The following is a 14,955-nucleotide window of genomic DNA, read 5'->3' on the forward strand; positions in this document are numbered from 1 at the left end:
TATTGATTGCTGGGTGAACTGTATACAGTGATTGCTCGGGCAGCTGTATTTAGTGATTGCTGGGGGAGCTGTATATAGTGATTACTAGGGGAGCTGTATATAGTAATCACTGGGGGTTGTACATAGTGGTTGCTGGGGGAGCTGTATACAGTGATTGTTGGGGAGCTGTATATAGTGATTGCTGGGTGAGCTGTATAGAGTGATTACTAGGGGAGCTGTGTATATTGATTACTGGGGGCTGTATATAGTAGTTGCTGGGGGAGCTATATAGCTATCTTGCCATCATGCTCTTTATTACACATGGTTTGGAAAGATGTTTCTGTAACAATGTAATAGAGGCTGCAAGTGGTCGACAGTGGTCGGGTTTTATTTTTACCACATTCACTGAGAGGGTCCAATAAAGTTTTTGAGTTATTGTACAGATTGTTACAGATATACAAAATATGTTTTTTTGGGGGTTTTACTTTATTAGATTACAAAAGTTTTGAGAGGAAGCGGTGTGAATAATAGAAGTCATAGACTTTGCCACATTTATTAATATGTGCAGCATCGTTTGGTGCAAAATATGGAAAAATAACAAAAGACGTTATTGTCTCCGAAAGTCATATGCAAATAAGTGGAAAAGAGTCACAAAGGTCTGGAAGCAGATTTCACTTCAGAAACCAATATCTTTGGTTCTATAGGAAATAGAAACAGGCTTCTTAGGTCATTTTAAAGATGCTCTCTGTGGTGTACAAGTAAGTTTCCCTGTGGTGTAGAAGCAGAAATATAGGCAATTAAAAACATAGTTGGAAATTAGATCTTTGTCTGCAATGTTTTTATTAAGAATTACACTAGAACAATGGTTCTAAGTTCAACAGAGCCCAAGATAGCCTCACAGATACTCACCTCTAGTATTAAGAGATTTTACATAAAAGAGGGAAACTACCTTTTGTTTTGTTATCGGATTCTAAAATGCTGATTATTTTTTTTTAGCATTCTACTTTAGCATTTGTAATTTTAACTACAATGTACTTCTGTTTTTACACTACAGAAAAAAATGTAAAGTTTACTTTATTACTTCAAATAAAGTATTCCCTTCATACATTTACTAGTATACCTTTTCTGAGGGTTAAATGACAGAAATGGTTACTTACTCTGCATATTAAAGCATAATTAGATTAATTATTCTTTCAATGAGTTACACTTTAATACAAAAGAAAAATATGACTGCAGCCATCAACTTCTCCCACAGCACTGCTATCTTGGCAGCAGTGTCTAAACTGTTATGTTAATATAATTCGACTAGATAGAACTGACTGTTTGCAATACCTATGGACTTGATGCTGATGAATTCCAAATACAAAAGTCACAAAAAATAAAGCTTAAAAGGCCTGCGATTTACATTAACATAACAGTCATGTTTTTTGCACTTTATCTAGGTAAACTCCATTGTGGCTGGTCTATTGATGTATTATTGTACAGTATATTATATTTCTTTAGCATTCATTATAATTAATTTTACCTTAAATGTAGGGATGAGCGAAACCAAACTGCAACATAGGCCCTCTTTGGGTATAACTGTGATTGGCCAGGTGGGACATGTGACTCAGCAGTTTAAGAGCAAGGTCACATGTACAGACACCAATACACACAGGGGACATGGCTAGGGAGAGGTTGCTGTTGTTCATGAAGGCAGTCAGATAGGCACTTGGGTAGGGACAGGAGGCTGCTGTGATTAGGGACAGGTGGAAATCTGAAATAATTACCAATTTTAGGCCACTGTGAAAAACTGCATTGAGCTACTGATAGACTACTATAGTGCAGGACCAGAGTAAGTACTATCACATTTACATATATATTAACATATATACATATTTACAGCATCATGCAGCAATAACTTAAAGGCACACTCTCAGTATAGTGTGCAGTTGCATCAAAATCTGAAAGGGGCTGTGGAATTATAGTTTGCAATTCCTGCATCTTCCAGCATTTTCCTTAAAGCACAATACAGGCGGTCCCCTACTTAAGGACACCCGACTTACAGACAACTCATAGTTAAAGACGGACCCCTTTGCCCACTGTGACCTCTGGTGAAGCTCTCTGGATGCTTTACTATAGTCCCAGACTGCAATGATCAGCTGTAAGATGTCTGTAATGAAGCTTTATTGATAATTCTTGGTCCAATTACACCAAAAATTTTGAAACTCCAATTGTCACTGGGGCAAAAGAAAAAAAATTGTCTAGAACTTCCATTATAAAATATACAGTTTCGACTTACATACAAATTCAACTTAAGAACAAACCTCCAGACCCTATCTTGTATGTAACCCGGGGACTGCCTGTATCAGTATAGTTTGCAAATTAATGAAAATCTGAACGGTGCCATTGTGTTATAGATTGCAGTTGCGTCAAAATCTGAAAGGCAATGTGTCATAATAATTTATAGTGGGATCATTTCTAGCAAGGTAATCGATACTGGTGGCTATGGGAAAAACCTGGCCATTCCTCTCAACGCCTTAAAAGATAAAATAGGAATAACCCAGCCTACTGCTATCCGCCTTAAAAGATGCATTGGGAAAAACTTGGTCCTTCATTGCACTGCCTTAAAAGATGCATTTGGAAAAATCTCGTCCTTTCTCTCACTGCAATGGGAAAAAAATTCCTCGTACCACTGTAAAAGATGTAATGTGAAAAACCTTGGCCCTAGTCTTACCACCCTAAAATATACAATGTAAAAATCCTGGCCCTTTCTCTCACCCCCTTAAAAGATGCATTGGGAAAAATCTTTAAAATCTCACTCCCCAGATGCAGGGACAAGCTGTCCTTGTTGGAGTGCCTTCTTCCCTTCACATTCCCCCAGCAAAGCTCCAGTTACACCTGTGGGCTGTACTGGATTTCACCCTGCTGAGGGGAAATCTCCTCCTCTTCCTCATTGTCCTCCAAAACTGTCTCCTGGCTGGACAGTGGAGCACCTCTTCTTCCTCCTGTGGGAGTGATTTTTTCCCAATTCTGGGCGATGCATGGTCTTTTGCCCAGACAAATTGTGCCAGCCCAAAACTGACTGGATGAGGAGGCAGGAGAAGGAGGAAGTAGAGGAGGCAAAGATTTATGTCTGGCAATTGTTTGTGGTGGTAGTACAGTATACTGTATACGCTGCAGCGATTTCTGCCTAGGGCCCAACCACCACTATATTAACCCAGATGGCAGTTAAGGAAATGTAACATCCTTGCCAATACACTTTGTCTATGTATCAGTTGTGATGGGCAGCTTGCAAACAATAGTTTTGTGCAGTGCATGCTCTATGTTGTCCACAATCAGTTGGAGTAGAGCAGGGTAGGCCTAATTAGTGGCTGGAAAAGACATATTGTTGGACAGTCACCCCCATAAGATTTTTAAAGCTTTTCAAAGGTCAGCAAACTTACCCTTTTTATCCATTGTTTTGTGGCATAGGTTGCTGAACACTTCCCTGGGATGATGTGGAGTTTGGAAGAGTGAAAAACAGGCTGAGGCCGCGCTACTCAATTTTCCATTTTTTATTTCAGAATCAGGGTGGACTACGCGTTTCGAAAGCGGAACGCCTCCTTCATCAGGTCCAAGAATACAATTTCTAAAACAAGTACAAGAGATTTTTGATACATAATCAGAATGGATACTGACCGATTGAGCAAGTTTTTTTAAAAAATACACATAGATGAGAAGAGAATCATAAAAATCATCAAAATTGTAAAAAAACTATCAAAATTGTAAAGAATCAACATAGTGGTAAAAAATCATCATAATCATAAAAACATGTTTTTGCATATATATGATGAGCCAGAATAAATGAGTGTGTAGTAGGTATTAAAAGATTACATAAATTAGTTAATGAATTGATAGATCAATAAATTAATTAAATTAATTAATAGACTAATAAATTAATAAATATATGAAAAGGGGAGAATGATTTGTTTAATTAGAACAATAAATAAATAAATAAAAGAGTGAATCCCTACCCAATAATAATCTTTCAGGTGGTATGCCCCAGGTGGATATGATAGGGATACTAAAGCTGTCCTATAAATTGTATGGTTTACACGGAGGAAGAGATATAATTAGTAAATTGATGCATATACTGTGAATAGTAATAGGTGGACTTGGATATGGAGGTACCTGTGGTGTGGATCTGGAATGTATAAAGGGATCTGGAATGACAGGAGTGTGTATAAATTAGGGGATTTGTTCAAGTAATTTGTTCAAGTAATTTAAATAGAGTAGTGATACCTGGAAGGATGTAGTACTTACATTATTAGGAGAGCGAGCCGGCAGGGGAGCTGTGCATCGTGTCCCCGTCAGCTTAACGAGAGGTTCAAATAGACACTGAGAATGTGATGTGCGCGTGCGCGCGCGGCGGCGCGCATGCACAGTGGCGGGAATTATGTAATGCACATATGGTTTAGTGCACATGCGCGGACCGAGGGACCGCGCATGCGCCGTGTGAGAGAGATTGGACTTCTATTTTAAGAGTGTCATCATGAGGTGAAATATTCGCTGGATAAGAGGACAGGTAAGTAGGAGTTATGGATCTGTACCCAGGTGTTTGGGACTGGCATGATATAAAGGCAAGAGCAAGGATACACAGGGTAAATATTAAATATAATGGATAAAGGTTAAGATGGAATGTATGGAATTAGTACTGATGACAGAGTACGTGGTACTTGATATTAAAACACAGGTTAAATGCGCTCCATAGATTCATTAAGACCATATGGGCACATTGGGGCAGATTTATCAAGCTGTCTGAAAGTCAGAATATTTCTAGTTGCCCATGGCAACCAATCACAGCTCAGCTTTCATTTTACCAGTGTTCATGAATATTTTAAAGAGGAGCTCTGATTGGTTGCCATGGACAACTAGAAATATTCTGATTTTCAGACACTTGATAAATCTGCCCCATTGTGTTCAGCTTAAAAATCTAGTAATTTTCTCTTTTGATCAGTTGTGATAGACGGTCTGGATGGTCCTTAGGGATCTGTTCGATCGCCAGAAGAGAAAGCTGGTTGATGTCATTATTATGATGTTGGTGACAGTGTCGTGAGACACTGTGGAGCTGAAAGCCACTTTTGATTATGCTCCTATGGGTGTTCATCCTATCTCTTAAGGTTTGAGTTGTTCTGCCCACATACTGGAGTGGGCAAGGGCACTGAAGTAGGTAGATGACATAATCTGATGAGCAGTTGAGGAATTTTTCGATTTTAAAGGTCTCTCCTGTGACCGTGGAACTGAAGGAATATGTACAATAGAGGATGATGTCACACGTAAGGCATTTACTGCCATTGCACTTGAAGCTTCCTTTCAGGTCCGGAAAGAAAGAGGGTTTTATTTGTCAGATGTTGTCTAAATTCCTAGTTTGTCGAATCCTTTTGGGAGCCTGGGATGATGTGGATAGGCCTGGTGATGATTGTGGTTGTGGTATCACATCCTACCTTTGTGGGGAGGCAGCGGTAGGGGCTTAGACAACTGAAGCAGCAGAGGGAACCTCAGGTATTTTCATATTTTTTTAGGTGTGTCGTCCATTGCAGCTAATGTTTTGTTTGTTGGGGAAATGGTCATATACATGGTGCTCAGAATGTTGCTTGCTTTAGGGACGGGTAGCACAGCATGCAAATGACACATGTTTTGTCTTCTGCACATTGCTTGAAAAAATACCATGCCAGGGAGTTCCTCCGGGCTGAGCTTTGTGTGTTCAGCCCTGTGCATGGAGGCAAGGTCATGGCTATGGCCTGCCGATACGCCTTCCTCAAATTATCATTGCCTTTGCCATCTTGGGTCTAGGCATTGTCATCAACCCTCAGATCTTCTTCCACCAAGCCCTCACTGCTGTCCATGTCAGTCTGGGCATTTAAAAAAAAACAGCAGTTTCGGGCAGGGGCATGCGGATGACTGCGGAATGCCAGAATTACTTGCAGTAGTGAGTGTAGTGAGTAGTAAGTGGGGGGATAGAGCAGGAGTGAGGCGCAGGGAGTGGATGGAAATGAGTGAGGAGGAGGGGCGGAGGCATTAAGTAGAAGACGGCATTTGAACTATCCCCATTTGAACTATCCTTTCCACGGGATTCCCCACCCACTGCGGCAAGGGAGCCAGATAATGTTAAAGAAATTATTAAAATTCGGTGTAATTCCTGATGACAGGTTATCTTTAATATTTGATTTTATAGAAAAAAAATGATATGAGAATTTGTCAAGCCACAGCTTTATAATTCTTGTCTTTTTTTCACTATTTGTTAAAAATGTTATTTAGAAACACCTTTAAAAATATTATAAATTACAAAATTATTTATTTTTTTCATTTATAGCAGATGTTTGAAAGATTCTATGGTAGTAGATGCCAAATGATCTATTATTCCAATTGGCTAGGGGGATGTTACTGCTGTTCAAATAAATCAGCAAAGGTGAGTGTGGTGGCACTGCACACTTATATTAATGGGCACGATTACAGTTCCTGGGATGTTCTGACAACAACACTTTATCATCTGTCTGGCTACTCTTAGGGAAATTGAGGTCAACATTGCTGATTAATAATAATAGCTGCAAATAATGTACAATGGATGAAGTGGTAAAGGTCATACCAGGCTGAGAATTAAACATGACTAAAACCTGTAATATAACTATTGGTAAGAAGAAATTCCTAAATTATAAAGGAGACAAATTGGTCTTATTATCAGCACAAAATCAGCGCATATGTTTTGAATTATAAGTCTATCCTTGCAAAGAAACTACCAGTCATCTAATTAAAATAAAGTTGCAAAAGATCCTGATAATTGATCTAAAATGGCTTAAAAATGTAATAAAGATCTAATAAATTTAAAGACACATTTAAAAAAAAATATCTCAGTGATCTCCAAAATGTGGCTCTTTAGCTGTTAGAAAACGAAAAACTCTCACAGGTCCTGGCAGGAATCTAAAAGGGCATGATAGGAGTTGTAGTTTCCCACTGTTCTAAACCCTCATAAAAGCTGAAAGTGGACCTTTTATGTAATAAAAAAAAAAATGTGTGAACTGCTAAGCCATGGCTTTACAGCAGCCTTCTCCATTTACCAATTACAGGCAGTCCCCAGGTTACATACAAGATAGGTTCCGAAGGTTTGTTCTTAAGTTGAATTTGTATGCAAGTCGAAATTGTATATTTTATAATTGGAGTTGGAGGCAAATTTTTTTTTTTGCCCCAATGACAATTGGAGTTTCAACATTTTTTGCTGTAATGGGACCAAGCTTCATTACAGAAACCTTACAGCTGATCATTGCAAACTGGGACTATAGTAACATCCAGAGAGCTTCACCAGATGTCACAGGGGTCCATCTTTAACTAGGGGTCGTCTGTAAGTCGGGTGTCTTTAGGTAGGGGACCGCCTGTACTTTTGGATCTTTCTGAATTAAGTTTTGTCATTTTGACGTCTGGCCACCAATTATTCTTTTATAAAGATGCTTATTATTTTTTTTTTAATTCTCATGGGCTTGAGGTTGTACGTTTTGATTTGTTATTCATCTGCAATCCAAAGTCCATTCTTATAGGTTTTACAGTATTAGAGTATATAGAAAATACTTCTGAATTCATCCTACTAGCTTTATCTGCAGACACACTAAATGATGGATCAGGCCCAACCAGGCCTGTCCAGGTAGGGAAAGAGGGTATGAGGCCTCCCAAACCACCCACATGATGTGTGTGCCTGCTGTAAGCTATTGGCAGGTCTGTGTCATCAGAAAACAAATGAACTGGATCTGCATCTTTAAGACACACATGCAGTTGATAGCGAGATTGGTGCAGAAAGTGGCGCAGACAGAGATATAGGCATGATGCAATTATGGAATTGTGCCATACCTGTGTCCTTTTAGAGAAGCTCAGGCACTGCAAATTAGCCTGGAAAAGTATTTGAGATGATGAACAGGGAAGGAGCAGGGCCTGGGCACAGGCCTTTTTGTGCTTCCTATCGGATTCTCAAGCCTCTGCCCTGAGCCAGTTTGGTGAGTGCCACATATTTCTTTTACTCGATGTTCATGTGGACTGTATATTTTAGTGGAGCACCGCCATTTGTGTTGTGCTCTATATCGTGGATTGTATCTCTGTCCAGTACGGCTGAAAATGCCTTGACAAAAGTGGATGGTGCGGAGAATTCTTTCTTTGCTTCCATATATTATGGGGAAAGGTGCTATAAAATTATTGAGGAGGACTAAAAATTTAGAATATGTAACTTAGTATATAAGGGGGCTGTACATTAATGGATGTTGCTGTATATGAGAAGGCTGTAAATAAATTAATTAGGAGGGCTGAATATGACAAAAATTAGGGGGCTGTGTAAAGTAAATTTGACGGCTATAAATATATTTTTTAGAGAGCTGTATGTAAATAAGGGGGCTTCATATATTCATTAAATAAGTTGCCACTTTAACCCCTTAACAACTTTTTGCACCTTCCTGACATGGCCCATTTTTTCGAATATGAATATGGTTATAACTTTTTGAGTTAGTTTTCGCGTGACACATTGCACTCTGCATAGTTTGAAAAATTGGTGATATGAAAATGTTTAATAATTCTCAATTTTTTAAAATTCTAAATTTCTGACACTTGGTCATTACACCGAAACTACTTGATAACTAACATTTACTGAATGTCTGCTTTATTTCGGAATGTTTTTTAAGTGTCATCTCAATTTTGTAGTATGTTATGAGGCTTAGAACTTTAGGTGCGATTTATCACATTTTCGAAGAAAAGGAACATCACACTTTTCAGGAACTTGCTCAGGTTTCAAGATACTTTGAGAAATCTAAATAATAGTAAACCCCCATAAATTACCCTATTATAAAAACTACACCCCTCAACTTATGTAAAAAACTTTTTTTTACACCCTCTAAGTGTATAGTGCCATCAAATTCTGTAGCGCTTTACAAATCATAGGGGACATAAACAAATATAATATTACATTACCAAGTTCAAACATTTATATGGAAAAATAGGAGTGAGGGCCCTGCTCGCAAGAGCTTACAGTCTATGAATATATTTTTCAAAAAATGTACTCAATGGATAAAATACCACAACACTCCACAAAGATTAATACCCATTTTCTCCCGATTATGCCAATAGCATATGTGGTGGTAACCTACTGTATTGGCACATGCCATGGGATTGAAGGGAATCTGCACCTTTGTCACTTTTTTAAGGCTATACTGTACAATCTTTACATTTTTTGGGCAATTTTGCTATATGAAGCATTATTTTTGTGGGATGAAATGTACTTTACTGTACTTTAGCTTATTGATGAAATTGCACTGTGTGGATTGCACTGTGTTGTGCAATCCACTGACCATCCTGCGCATTCTTAGTAGACTACAGCCGGGTCCTGCCTTGAACATTCTGAGAAGATTGCATAGTCCTGGGGCACTGGCAGGCTATATATTATGGGGACTGGCATGCTGTATGCTGGGAAGGGTCAGGCAGGCTATATACTACAGGGCTGGCAGGCTATATAATACAGGGGCTGGCAGACTATATACTACAGGGTCTGGCAGGCTATATACTATAGGGGCTGGCAGTCTATATACTACAGGGGTTGGCAGGCGATATACAGGGGGACAGGGGCTGGCAGCTACATACCGGGGGAGACAGGGGCTGGCAGGCTACATACTGCAGGGGTGGGCAGGCTGTATACTGGGGTGCAGGAGCTGCTGCCTATATACTTGGGATAGAGGCATTTCCTACCCTTGGCTTATACCAGAGACAAAAGGTTTTCCCAGCTTTTTGTGTTAAAATTAGGTACCTCGGCTTAAATAACAAAAAGTGGCAAATCTCATGTACAAATAGCTACAATATGGTTTCACAATAAGTACAGTAATTAAACAAACGTTAAAGTATATTGTGTGCTCAAACTATGGGCATGATTTAATGGGATTTGAGTAACTACTTGAGTAAACTAACTTCTGAATATAAGCCCAATGATAGGCTAGAATAATATATTATGTATGTGTATATATGCATCTATATGATCAGTACCTTAAAAAGGAATTCAGTCAATTCCATTTAAGATGTGATACAACATGTTCATTACAAGGACTGGCTTCTCTTGTATAACTCACAACATGCATTTAAATGGAAATGACTTTCTTTTCTTATAGCCAAACAAAGTGTCACTTTAAACAAATATTCTTTGTACATGAAAGTTGTCTTCATTGTAATAAACCCTTTTCTTTCATTACACTTTGGCCTTTACTGTTTATCTCTAACATCTGGGAGCTAAATGATATGTTAAAAAAATCAGTAATTCAGCTGCATGAACTACTGAACACATAAATTGCAAGCTTACATTGCTTACATTTGAGTTAATGATACATCCGTTTACGCCCCGCGCATTATAAAATTCCTGGTTACACACTGCGAGGACACTTGCAGGCACACAACACACTCTGCTAAATTTCAGTGTAATGGTCTGGAAGCTTTATTGTCAATTGATGCCTTGGTTTATGTTTGCTCTTGGCCCACAGTAGGAGGACAAGCATTTTATCTTCATGAGTTTTCAGCACTAAGCTCAATCAACCAACATCATTTTTCCTGCTGTGATTTTTCTGAAGCAATCTCTGGAATCCTGAATACAGAATTCTATTTCCCATTATCCTTGTATTGTAATTAAAAAAGGAGTCACTGAATGGAAAAACAGTGATTCCCAACTTCTACCATGCTGAAAATGAACAAGTTGAAAGGGGAAGTCTGTCTATAAGTGAATTTCAAACAAGTGTTTGTTGGAACTTATAGATACAATTGGAAAGCTTATCTGGGCTTGTAGGTCCCCATTTGCCTCTCTCATGGAATACAGGTGGAACGTAAATTAGATCTTTCATGTTTGTCTATTTTCCCCCAATTTTTTTTTGTTATTATTCTGAAACTGCAGGAGTTCTTGTAGTTATTACGGATCTAGAAACATCTATGGTAATTGTAAGATATACTATGGCCTGCGCTAAAGCTTTAGCTACATAACTGTAATTGTAGACATTGGGGCACATGTACCATAAGTCTGGATTTTTCTGTCTGGTTTTTTTAGACTTTTCTTGGCTTTCCTGCTGGTCAGATGTATGTTAGTGGTTTATCCTTATTAATACATGCAGCGTTTGGTCTGTGGTGAATTTGTGACTTTTTAAAACGAAAGTTTCCAAAAGTTGCAAACAGTTCCCCAGCTAATTTCTACGCCTGGTCAGGGGCAGCCATAGATTTGCGCAAAAATGTGCAACTTTTTTGTGACTTTTTAAAAAAGTCGCAACTTTCACATCTGGATTTAGGTGATAACTCGGGGAACACTGCAGAAAACAAAACGATCTTTGAAGGGAGACAGTTTTAGGCACAAAAAAAGTTTCAAATGAGCACAAGAGACATGAAAAGTCTTAAAAATTAAAGAAAAAGGCAAGCCAAAAGTTTGATACATGTGTCCCATTGAATTAAGAGTTTGGCAACCTGGAGTACCACAATTGTGAATATACTAAAGAAAAAAACATAACTATAAAATGTCATTATATAAAAAATTATATTCCTACCTCAAAATAATTAACACCAATTAATTGTACAAGTAAATCTGGCAATAAGTAAGATTGAGATGCAATCTCACAACTTCATTGACCACCACAGCAGGGTCAAGTAGAAAGAAAATAAACGCAATGCAACGCAATGAGGTATTGCCTTGCTTGTAGACTAGCCTCCATTATAGTCAACAGTAATAAAACCAAGTGATAAATCAAATTTGGGTTGTGTGTGATTTCACTGTGATGTCCACTAATCATATATATCTATGATTTTGTTGTGTTCATACATTGTATTTCCAGTATTAATGTTATTAGTGTCCTAGTCGACAAGCTGTTTATAAAGACATTACCACATTACAGCTTTACAAACCACTCTAAACTATGCAGAAGAAAATATTTCAGTTCTCTGTCATATCACAAGCACCCCGCTGTCTCTTGATAGGATGTGAATTGGAAGTCAGTGCTCATTAGGAACTTTAAAAGCCAAGTAAGACATTGGATCAGAAAAAAATAGAGAAAATTTTATATTGAAAATTTTTTTTAATAATGATATTTTGTTTCAAATTTTTGAAGGGTATAGTGTAGAAATGTGGCATTTTTTTTTTTAGAAATAATAATCATTTTTTAATTTTTTTTATAAGCAGAAGATACTGTTCATATTGTTCGTACTGGCTCAGAGGGAGAGAGAATGGTTGTCACTGTACTGTGCTTAAACCCTTTCTAATGCTGCTGATGGGCATACAACCAAGGGAAAAAGTGAGGGAAGACACAGAGAGTAAGGAGTGGGAAAACTACCAATCTGTCCCTACCTACTGATCCTAACCTGAATAGTAGAGGACAACTAGGGGATGTGCCCCTAAGTTTCTGAAGCACATATTTTTCTGTGCTCTTCCGTGACAACACTACTTTTCTGGTGCACATAATAATGTGTGGTATTCTGCAACAGCACTACTTTTCTGATGTACGTATTCACGTGCACTATTCTGCGATGACACTAGTTTTCTCCTGCACATAATCATCTGTAATAGCACTTACAGTAGGAACTTTGCAATCAAGGATGAATACAGTGGATGAATACAGAGAAAGGAGCTACCAAATCCTGCTGGATGGTGCAGTAAATGCTAATAAACTTTAATTTACAAGTAATGCATGTCACAGGTGGTCGCGGGCTCACCCGTGCCTCTCACCCCTCGCCAGTGCGCCGCAGGCGCGTCTCACGGACCCCAGCTCCTGCTCCAGCTTCTGCGCTCCCTGCCGCGGCTGCTCCATCATCTTTGGCCGTGCGCGCACATCCCCGACTCCTAGGATGCGCGCACACTGGCTTCTGCAGATTTAAAGGGCCAGTGCTCCATTAATTGGCGCTGGCCATTCCAGGTAATCTATTTAATCCTGCCTCTTCCTGTGATCTCTGCCAGATCTTTGTGCTTAGTGCCCTAGAGAAAGCTTTGTTTATGCCGTGTGCTGTTTCTGTGTTGTGACCCTGGTTCTGCCTTTGACTTCGCTCCTTTGCCGCCTGCCTTGACCTATTGATACGTCTCTGACTCCGATCCTGTGCTGCCCGTCCTGACCGCCTGCCTGTCCACAACTACGAGATTGCCTGCCATTTCTGTACTTCGACCTTGGCTGCCACTGCGGACAAGTCACGGCTGTGGAACGACCTAGTGGTACCATGCAGCAGCAAGACCATCCTGCTTTGCAGCGGGCTCTGGTGAAAACCGGGTACCACTTAGACTCCGGTCCCAGGTTGTGGCTTGTGCCATCGTCCGCAGTGGTCCAGAGGATCCACAACCTTGAAGCCTGACATTGCAGTATATTCCTCTATAATCAGTGTCACGGTTGTCCCCCTGATCCATGCCGTGGATCGCGGGCACTCCCGTGCCCCTCTCGGTGCCGCGGTCCCCGTTGTCGCTCCCGCTGTCCTGCTCCCTGGCCCGGACTCACCTCTCCACGCTCCTGGCTGTGCTCCTGTTTCCCGAATAGGCCATACGCTTCCCGCTCCTGCTAAGTGAAAGCCCTCCAGTTTTCCCTGTGTTTCCAGTGTTCCTCTGTGTTCCAGCATTACCAGTGTTCCCGTTACCAGTTCCTGCCTGCCTGTACCGTGTGCCAGATCCTGTAGTCCTGCCGTGACCAGGACCACACCTGCCTGTATACCTGCTGTCATCCCAGGCTCGGACTGTATCCTGCATCTCCCTCAGCACTACCTTGGCTGCCACCATGGGCCTAGTCGCTCCCGTGGAACAACCTGGTGGCACCACGCCGCAACATGACCATCCCGCTTTGCAGCGGGCTCTGACGAAGACCAGGTGCCACTTAGACTCTGGCCCCAGGTGTCAGCTAGTACCATCATCTCCAGTGGTGGTCCAGAGGGTTCACAGACTCTTCCCTAAAAGACTCTCTGACAGTTCGCCCCCTCTGAACTGTGACAATCAGTAAGAATATCACTACACTGATGCAATTATTTCAGATTTCCACCTGTCCCTAATAATATGAGCCTCTTCTATACAACTATACAGCAATTACTGTTGTTTCACAAGTTCCTGCCTAGCTGACTGACCCAGCAAGCTCTCCCTATCTTTATCTGCTATTCGTAATAGTATATGGACATGTGGCCCTGCTATTATACTGCACATGTCAAGGCCAGCCAATCACAAACATGCCTACACCGTAGTGTAGTTGCACGGTGGTTGCTATGGGGCTTGAAGTGGCATGACTTGCCATTACAACAGTGAATTAAGCAGCTTTGCACTTTTTTCCCAAACACAGAACCCGAGCCTGAATAGTGAAACCTGTTCGAACTTCATTTCCGTTGGTGATGAACCCAGGAAATTCTGTGCAGACCCGAACTATTCAGTTCAGGTCTGCTCATCCCTAGTATTATTATTTTTTCATTTTTGAGGAGTCTGACCACTTTAGAAAACAAATAGTCAACCATGACAACAACTTTAGAAAGTTGTTCTATTTAAGGCCCCTGTATTTCACAATGAAAATCTCAGTTACAGGAACCCCTATGAGACAGTATGGGGCAGATTTACTTACCCGGTCCATTCGCGATCCAGCGGCGCATTATCTGCGGTGGATTCGGGTCCAGCCGGGATTCACTAAGGCAGTTCCTCCGACATCCACCAGGTGTCGCTGCTGCGCTGAAGACCATCGGAATGCACTGAAGTTCCCCGTCCTATCGTGGGTGAAGGTAAGCGCGTGTCGAGCGACCCTTTTTTTTTTTTTAAATGCGGTGGTTTTTCCGAATCCGTCGGGTTTTTTTTACGCCCACGCCCCCATTTCCGCCGCGTGCATGCCGGCGCCGATGCGCCACAATCCGATCGCGTGCGCCAAAATCCCGGGGCAATACAGGGAAAATCGGCGCAAATCGGAAATAACACGTTGGGAAAACGTGAATCGGGCCCTTAGTAAATGACCCCCTCTATGTTTAATGCTGCTG

The 14,955-nt window shown here is 40.5% G+C and overlaps 1 long non-coding RNA gene across 1 annotated transcript in view; it reads right to left on the reverse strand.

Annotated features, from left to right (window-relative positions):
• Positions 1-553: 553 nt before the first annotated feature.
• Positions 554-14,955, reverse strand: part of LOC140120584 (uncharacterized) — a 55,420-nt gene continuing 41,018 nt past the window's right edge. Inside the window, exons 3-4 of the long non-coding RNA XR_011853886.1 lie at positions 3,405-3,589; positions 554-747 (exon numbers count right to left, since the gene is read on the reverse strand). This is a non-coding gene — a long non-coding RNA (uncharacterized lncRNA). The remainder of the gene's footprint in view (positions 748-3,404; positions 3,590-14,955) is intronic.

The sequence above is a fragment of the Engystomops pustulosus genome, chromosome 3 (genome assembly GCF_040894005.1).
Source record: "Engystomops pustulosus chromosome 3, aEngPut4.maternal, whole genome shotgun sequence".
NCBI classification, from domain to species: domain Eukaryota; kingdom Metazoa; phylum Chordata; class Amphibia; order Anura; family Leptodactylidae; genus Engystomops; species Engystomops pustulosus.